We start from the raw sequence: 9,877 nt of genomic DNA, 5'->3' as shown, positions 1-9,877 counted from the left end.
CTGCCGATAAATTAGCAAATGTTTCTTCTTCCGGCGTCTTTGGGACAAAGAAGCCGCTCTGTCACAATTAAAATGAGCAGTTAGTTTTGGACGGCCATGTTGGGCAATTTTCCATATGCGCACACAAAAACTTTATCCAGCGTGCCTACTGCAATTAAAACTGGAATAATTTATCCTCCCAAACATGGAGTGCTGCACTTCAGCACATCACATTCACATGTTGAGTAACGTTTTCTCAGGTAACATTGAAATAACAGTTTTCCTCTGATATCAAATATTTAGAAAATGGTAAATAACGCTGTAAAATGTCGTATCATTTTTAGATGTCACGCACTGAGCTGGACTTTGTGATCCTTGATTGTAACACCTCGAGGAACAGACTCGTTTCCTTTGGACCTGAAGAATAACATCGTGTGTTAAACATGATGCTAATGGGGTAAAGAGACAAATTATTGTGTTTTCTGTTCTAGTTTGTGTCTAATGAAAAACTCTGAGGCGAACTAGAAATGATGGACTGAGATGGAGGTATGGATGGAGGAGTGCAGTGCAGATGGAGGGATGCCAGCCGTCCTAGCATGGATGAGAGGCTCCCTGCTGTGTGTGTTTTTGCACCACTTTGTTTGTTTGTTTGTTTATCTCCTGTGCATTTGTTCAGTCTTGTTGTCTTTCATTTCCTGTTGTACAGCGAGGCTTTGATGAAAAAGCAGCACATCTGCGCCAGCCCTGTCGCCCGTTTTCTCTCTCATGATATCTCTTTGAGACTCTTCTGTCATTTATTATCCTCTGAGTGACCTCTGACCTCTTTCTCTGTCACCCAGTTTTATATTTATGAAGAGATATGGTGAAAGAGCAAATTAAAGTTTTCATGTATATCAAATTTTGTAATCATTGTCAGTCAATATTAAATCCATGCCTGATGATAAATTTCATTCTTTCTAACCACCAATTAAAACTTGTCTCTCTGAGACAGTTAAATGTTTTCAGCGGACATCTGAACCACAGCAAAGACAAAACCACAGCACGGTGTGAGGCAGGCTCATCTGGTCGATACGAGGCTGAATAGATTTCAGGGAGGAAAAACAAGAGAAAGACAGATTGAAGAGCGAGTTTCATTCATCTACTCGTGGCCTTTGGGTGACAGACTTACAGGTGGAGAGCTATAAAAAGGAAAAACTCTGCCACTACCCTCACCCTGCAACAAAACAATAGTCAGCTTGTCCAGAGGGAAGAAAAACACTTATTTTAATGCTACCATACAACAACACCAGAGGATGGTGGTGGTGGTGATGGTAGGGCGGATGGATACCAACCTTAATCCTAATGTCCAAGATGAGGTGAAGATGACGAGGAGACGGTCAGAAAGGTGACACAATAGTGCTGAAGTGGAAAAGAGAGTGATTGGCTGGGAGAAGGCAACAACATGTTTGGGTGTGGATGATGACAGCAGAGCTGAGGCTCAGGATGATAAATAAATCTCATATCTCAGAAGCCTTCCAACCCAATCTAATTCAATTCTATGTCTAAAGCTCATTTAAAACAATAAAATTGACCGAAGTGCTGCACATAACAGAGGGTTACGCAATAAAATAAGACACACACACACACACACACACACACACAGAATTACAAGACAAAATACGGCCTAGGCTTTTTCTCTTCTTCACATTTCCACACTGTGCTTCTCACCTTACCTTCCTTTTTCTCTCTGTCCCATTGTCATCAGCTTCCTTCTCCTTCCTGCTCTCAGGGTAGAAGATAAACCCACAGAGCGATAATCTGTAGCTAAATAGACAGCTGATCCCTTTAAAAGCCATGCTACGGAGGGGAGGAGAGTGTTTACATGGCCTCCAGCAAATGCGCTGCACTACTGGGAAATTAATTAGCCGGTCCAACTCTCAGATGCTTCAAATTCCTCCTGCATTCGTCTCTCTGCACTTTTCAAGTTATCGCTGCTTTTCGTTCTGAGATTCTGCCTGTTGTTTTGGTTCCACTCAAGCACATTTGTGCGTTGTGGTGAATTCAAGAAAGCGGAGGGAAAATGGCACATTACAAAGCAGGGAGAGCATCTTACAAAGTCTCGATGAGGCATTTCTTGCCATTAAAACATGATAAACAATGATAGAAAAGGTCTTTTATTTCTGATGTTTCCACATAATTCATCCATTTAGATTCTTCCCATAGTTTTTACATTAGTACACTCACAAGCACAGTTACCTTCTCTGTGCCTTCAAATGTGAGCATGAAATTCCTGAAAATAACCACAGAGGACCTCACTCACTGCAGGCAGATTCTCATGTGATGTGGAGGCAGTTTATTTATTTGCTTTAATATACGTGTGACAAGTGTGCCTACCCTGTCAAAGCAATCGTTCCAACTAATAGGGATTTTGTACACAAAAATAAGCTGCAGACAGCAAAACAAGATAAATCACAGTGTGAGATTGCATAAAAATAACATAATGTGTGTGAGGTGGAGCAGGATCCAAACGCTGAAGTTTCAGCTCTCTCAAGACAGCTACAAACTCGTCTCAGACAAAAGATGAACTCAGCGTTACCCTCACTCTGGGTTCTTGGTTAGCTTTGTGTTAGCACGCCGTCTGTGCAGGTGCCTGCAAAGCACCAACGTTGTGTTAGCAGGATAATGCGGTTGTTTCTGTCCCGGACCCAGTTTACCATCTCATCTTGTCCTTTTTATGCAATGAAAATTAAAGTGATGCCTTCATCTCTCCTTAAAAGTTGTTCATTTTCCTCTTGCCAGCACATGAAATGAAATCAGCTGATTGTAACAGGAAGAAAAAAAGACCTGTTTGATTATTTTCTTTATATCCACTCAGCATGCAGATGACTAGGATTACGAAGGGTCTTTATTTAAGATATAATTGTAACTGGAATGTAATTTAATTAATTCAGAACATTAAAGCATTACATTACTAAGAAAAATACAGAAGAATGTAATGTAACCCATTATATTACATTACAGTGAGCGCAGCAACCCAGTAGCACCAACTTCAACAGTGTGTGTGTGTAAACAGAAGTACAGTTCAGGACTGCTGGTTCCTGTTTCTGTGCGCAGTGTGTAGAACACAGGTTTCTTTGTAACTCTGTTGGACACAGCTGTGACGTCTTAATATGATTTGTTTGGTTCAAATTGTCTTGAGGCTCATGAACTAAAGGTTACATCGTCCTTGCAGCCAGCTGTCCATCCTAAATGACTGCTTTCAAGTTTCTACCCTTCACAACTTTCTTAAAGTTCAAAGACAGAGTGTGTGTGTGTGTGTGTGTGTGTGTGTGTGTGTGTGTGTGTGTGTGTGTGTGTGTGTGTGTGTGTGTGTGTGTGTGTGTGTGTACTTTGCTGCAAAAAACACCTTTTTCATCCGAGGACACCAAATAGTGCTTTTCTTTCAGATGTGTTGCTGTTACAGAGTTTGTCCATTTAAAGTTGGGGCCGTCGCACAAACAATGACCGTAATGATGGCAGGAAGGCTGACAGACATTACAAGACTGTCTACAAGACATCTGCGGTTTTTGTCCCATTTCAAACTTTTCTCTGTTCAGTCATGCTGTGATTCGTTTTTAGCACCAACAGTTGGGCTTCAGCACCAAAACTACTCGTCTACGTTAAGTCAGTAATCTTGGCTCGATTTTGCCTGTTTACAACGTTAACCCTGCATGTTGAAAGAAACAATACTTTGTGGGCACCCAGTGTACTTAAACGTGTCACCAGGTGGTCCCAATCAACCGTTTAGATGTGATGAGATTCACAGCAGGTGTAACTCAATGATGCTAGAAAAAGGACCTCTGGGAATGAGAACGTAGGTTGCCATGATCAAACCACACGTTGATTCGAGGGTGTTATTCTAGCTTGCTGGGTTCAGCAGGTGACCCACATACTGTAAAGCTGATGCCATTGACCTGCTCTCTCCCCAGCTTTCTTTACCTCTCTGCCCTGTCTTAACAAAATAAAGGCTGAAAAGCTCAAAAGATGTATGAAGAAGTTGTGCAACTAAAAATCGAAACTAAGTGGTTAATAAATCATACAGAACTAAGTGGTTAAATTAACCCTTTCATGCATAGTGGTCACTACAGTGGACAGCTATTCAAAGGCTGTGTCCTTGTATTTGTGTCAGTGTTGATGGTATACTTGCACATAAACCACAACATTGGACACTGAAGTCAAAATGTTGTCCACCTAATCAAAAATCCTGATTCAGGTTGTCTTTTTTTTTTTTTTTTTTTTTAATTTACCAAATGGACCATCCCAGCCTTGCCGTAATGGTCTATTTGATTCACCTTTTATTGTTTATTTTATTTTATTTTCACTTGCTAAATACAGGACAGACTTGACTGGGGAAAAGAAAGAGGGAAAGAAAAACAGCGGAGAAGAGGGACGGGGATAAAGGGCAAAAAACCAACAAAATAAGCAGACAAAAAAAACTGATTGAGGTTGTCATAATTCTGTGGGGCCCGCCCCCTAGGGTCTCACACTTTGGGGGGGGGGGGGGGGGTATGAAAAAAATAAATAAAAAGAACGCTTGGACACTGCTAGCATCATGGACGGGTTGTTGTCGGGGCGCCCACACAGACGCAAAGCAGGAGGTGAAGCATCGCTGAATATGTTTCCAAACCAACTTCATTCTAAGCCAAAGACTAGAAAATATGATGAAGCAAATCTGCCCTTTGGTTTCACCTGCACAAGTGCCGAGGTAGGTCTCCCTGCAGGATTGGTTTTCCCTTCATCGGGAGCAGCGCTGGGCTGCTTCAAATCACAAAACCGGATCCCACATTCTTGATTTTAGTTCACAAACACTTCTTGTAATGACTAACTACTCCTGACATTTTGGAGATGTTTGCTCTTTATACAGTAAAGTTACAGCGGGTTACAAATAACATCAGGCTGATCCTGCCACAATTTCTTCCCCCGGTTCAAATCACGGACAAACAGGATCCCACAGCTGTTTATGTTTTTGAACCCATTTTGAACAGAGAGGCGTGTAAAACCTGCAGACAGTCAGATTAACAGTATTGTGTCTCTATCTGCCATTCTGCAATTCATCTCATGTAAACAATAACGTGGCCACAGCGTGACGTGAATAAAGACACATACCTTTGACGTTGCGTGATGAACTCTGTATTCCTCGTCCACACGTAAACGCAAAAAAGGAGTTTTAAAAAATCTCAGTTTTCAGTGATTCGAAACGCCGTTTACGTGGATGAAACAGCTGCGTGTTCAAAAACACCCGTGTAGGTGCGGACGCAGCGTAAAAGAGTTAGTAGTTTACTTTCTTACTACCTGTAATTTATTGCAGATTACTTGTATTTGCTTAATTGTTTACTAAATGTTTGAGGTGTGAAATAAACCGCAATGGAGCTTGAAAATATGGGCGTGTGTGTGGGGGGGGGGGTTAGGTGGTGGGAGGCTGCAAACATTTTTCTTGGAAAAGAAGGGGGGCCTAGGAAAAGAAGTTTGGGAACCACTGTCATAGTTCATGCATGAAAGGGTTAAGATCCAACACGTGAGGTGAATCTAGCTGTCCTGGGAGAAAGTATGCCTCCCACGTTCCTCTTTATGTATTTTTCTTCAACATCTCTTCATGTCCAAGCTTTATATTCATACATATCATGGTAAACGTAACCCCTTCATAACTCTGTGCTTGCCTGTGAAAACTAATAGCTTATAAACCGACAGATTAGTAAGTGACCCAGTCTCACTGAGCAAGAGAGGCCGAAGCAGCGAGCGAGAGGAGACCTGCTGTGATTTGAACAGCTGGAGTGTCATGCATTTAATTTAAGCTCCTTTTAACCTTTTCCTCCTGCTCTCCTCACAGTCACCCCTCCTGCTTCGCTCCAACAGGTCTGTTTTACCTCCTGCTCTGTGTGTTTGTCACTATTTACTCCCTGTTAGATTATGCTCAGGTTTAGCACGTTAGCAATGTATCACCGGGAGTTAACGAAATCAGAGTACAGACGGTTCGGCTTTTATTGTAATTGTATGAACGAACGTGTCTGGGATGCTTGTTTATGCTTGTATGAGAGGAGGTTATTTAACTTCAGCCAAATTGAGTCCAACTCTATGATACAGTGGCATGAAATAAATATCAGCCGCACCGTTAACTACTTGTTGGTTGCCATGTTATTAAATTCTAACACAAACCAATAAAGAGACAAACCAGTGAAAGATTCCCATAGGCCATTAAAGCACATGCCTTTTACATACGAATGCTGTTTTCAATGTTCTATCACATGAAAGCACAGGCGGAGTTTAAGCAAGCTGCTGTGAGCTAAACAGAAAACAACTCCAGCTGTTTTATGTAATTATGTGATTACAGAACACTTTCACAAAATTTTCACATGATCAGGGCGGTACGGTAGTTACCACTGTTGCCTCACAGCAAGATGTTCCTGGGTTTGAATCTACCGGCTTTCAAGAGTTTCCATGTTCACAGACCAAAGACAAGCATGGGAATGCAAGCATGAATGGTTCTCTGTGTCCAAGTGTTCGCCCTGCAACCTGCCCAGAGTGCACCACACTTCTTCCAGCTTTGATAGGCTCTAGCCGCCACAACCCGGAAGAAAATGGGTGGATGAATAACCAATCAGTCAAACAACCACGAGTTACATAATACATCACATCCTATAGATGAAAGTAAAGTTGCTGAAGCCCATCCAAGCCATCACAAGGCAAGAGGACACCAGTCACATGCACACCTATGGCTAATACGAAACACCAGTGCAGCATCTCCTAATGGCACGAAGATGCAAAAGGCATCACTGACAGTGAGTTCACAGGACTCCTCGTCATCTCTTAACTCAGCTACAAAACTTTGGGATGTAGTAGCAGAACAGGAAGTTGACAGCATGAATGGTGTGATACAGCCGTGTCAACATGAAGCAGAATCTCAGATAAGTGTTTCCAAATAGAAAAGACCTGAGGCTATTTGAGAACAGAAGGGGGCCAGAATTAGTATGCTGTTCCTCAGTGTTTCAGTAGGAACTAATACGCTCGGAGATGAGAGCCACTTACATGATAGGAAACTGATAAAACATTTATAGATGGGCAAACACATTGGTGCTTTGGGTATTTTAATGGGATATATATTGGTAAGATGCGTATTACATAAAATTACTTCATATTACAGTCATATCAATTACATTTGGTTTAAACTTGTTAAGAGGAGATTATGCTTTCATTGTCATACTGCTGCACATTGCTTAATGTGGGCAAGAGGATTTTTCAAAGGGAGAAGCTTCCAGACATGTCATTAAAGATGAATGCACCATTTCAGTCACACTTATTATCTTATAAATCATTGATTTAAAAAGGGGGTAGGAAAGTGTGTGTGTGTGTGTGTGTGTGTGTGTGTGTGTGTGTGTGTGTGTGTGTGTGTGTGTGTGTGTGTGTGTGTGTGTGTGTAAAAAAAAAAAAAAAACATATTTACATTTATAGAGTAACGGGCAGAAAACTAGACATTTATCTAAGAACTGCTAGTATTACAAGTTCCCGTTTCCTTTGTCATAATTACAATATAGAAATGTTAAATAGTATTGGCAGACTTTTTGTGTACCTGCTGTCATCTGAAACAGCAGCTGTGAAAACGCTGTGCTATATTTAATACAGATTTTTAAAGTACAATGGTATAAATAGTCTTTGCTACAGATTGCAGTCAAGTGCATTCTGTTGTTTCGCTCCTAATTCAAGTGCACAATCCTAGCTATGATGGCTGTTTAGGACAAACATGGTTTTGCTCAGACAAGAGAGATCAAAACAATAAATCTAGAATGTACCATCTAATGGCCACGGCTGCAAGTTTCTGCTATTGTTTGGATCCACACCAGAGTTTTTCCCCATTGGTGAAAGCCTGTCGATTCACTGTTTACCTCAGCTGTCAAGGGCGGGTGAGAAGCTTCTACATCTATTTACTCTGGAGGAGGTTGTAAATCGTTGTGAAGAGTCCCGTATGAGCCCATGAATCAGAGAAGCTCACCTCTGACATTTGACAGTGATACTGAGGCTACGTCCACACGTGCATGGGTATTTTTGTAAACTGAGATTTTCCGTTCTCGTTAAAAAAAATAAAATAAAAAAATATCTCCGTCCACGTGTAAATTCAAAAAACAATGTCGCTGTCAAGAAGATGCCAAAGCAACAGGTGGCGATATAATCCTAACCGTGTAGAAATGTTGGCCAATCAGAAGTCTAGAAGCCCGGAGGGAAAGCGTAAACAAAGATGGTCTTTCTAAATGGAGGTACAGGAACTGTCCGTGTACATGTAAGCGTGTAAAAACTGCAGATAGTCAGATTAACAGCAGCAGAATTTTGTCTCTATCCACCATTGCAGAAATTCATCTCATGTAAACACTAACACAGCATGAGGTCAAAAAAAGGCGGGGGGGGGGGACACCTTTGATGTTGCTTGACTAAATCTCCATTTTCCTCGTCCACACATCAATGCCAAATCTCAGTTTTCTAAAATCTCCACCCTGGCAGGAGTTTTTAAAAATCTCTGTTCTGCCGCTGTTAGTCTCTGTTAGCTGCTGTTAGCCAGTGTTAATGAAGCCGTATTTGAAGAGACTGTAACTTGTTGGATAAACTGTCATATGAGAAGGCAGTTAAACAGTTTAGCAGCGAGAGATTAATTTTTTGTACACTCACCTAACATTAGCTGGCGTAACGTTAGCTTATAACCAGCCATTGTTGCTGTTTAGCTGGCTCGCTGTCAGCTGATGACATTTAGTTATTGTAACAGTATCAGGAATAAATAAACACATTTATGTGCATTTCGTTGTGTTATAGGTCCTGTGTTCAGTTCAGGAGATGAGGCTTGAGGTGTGGCACAAGAGAAGGACATTTTATTAAGATCTTGTTGAAGCTGTGTTTTTCTTTGTGTGTTGGTCTATATTGTAGAGTCTACCTTACAATACAAAGCACATTGAGGCGACTGCTGTTGTGATTTGGTGCTGTATAAATAAACTGAATTGAATGGTCTCTTTGGTGAAGGGGACTCCACCAACAATAAAACATCAGTATGACGCTTCATATCTTCAGTCTGAAGGTGTAGGCACAAATTTAAAAGTACCTCCATGCAAATGGGTAGGACTTTCCTTCTCCTCCACCTTTGGTATAACTCAGTTAGTCGTAAAGGAGATGTCCTTCCCAGCCACTGTATTCAAACATGGTGGGGAAACATGGTAGTTCCACAGATTCCCTGTATTTTCATGGATTAATGTAATTACACACTAATCAATATATATTTGAGGATAATCTCTTTTTCTGTATTAAATGGGATAAAAAATGACTGACTGAACATTTAATACTCTCACTTTATAACTGTTAAATAAAACTGAACGCAGCTTCTTGTCTTTCCTGTTCTCTCTGCGAGGGCTGAAGGAAACTGCTGTATTCAACAATTTACCTGTCAGGGTCCTGGGACTGGGCGACCCAGGATCCCTGGGCAGTCATGGACCTGTGTATTATTATGTATTTTTGGTGTTGTTTCCCCTTCTCTGTGCGTGTACATATGTGTGTTTCTCTGTGCTGTGTTAGTCTGTGTCCCACTCATATGTTTAGGCGAGGTATGGGTGTGTATGTCTGCGGGTGTGCCTGGAGGATGGAGCTCGGCCACCTGCAGGCCTGAGGGGTGTGGCCCTGCGGAGGGACTGGCCACACCCGAAGCCACACACCTGCCGCTGATCAGGGCTCGTCGGGGGAGCTACTTAGGAGAGTCTTGGAGCTCCCACCGACGCGGGATCATTGCATGAGACTCCACGTTAGTCACCCTGTCTAAGTTTAGTCGGAAAGTGTATGCCTGCCATTTCTGAGTGTCCTGACAGCTGCGCTACTGTTTCCCGCAGGAGGAGCGTGGAAGGCACGGAGAGCAGCG

This window comes from Simochromis diagramma, unplaced genomic scaffold (genome assembly GCF_900408965.1).
Source record: "Simochromis diagramma unplaced genomic scaffold, fSimDia1.1 OVJJ01000031.1, whole genome shotgun sequence".
Taxonomy (NCBI): Eukaryota; Metazoa; Chordata; class Actinopteri; order Cichliformes; family Cichlidae; genus Simochromis; species Simochromis diagramma.
The sequence above is the reverse complement of the archived record's forward strand: the minus strand, read 5'-3'. Positions refer to the sequence as shown.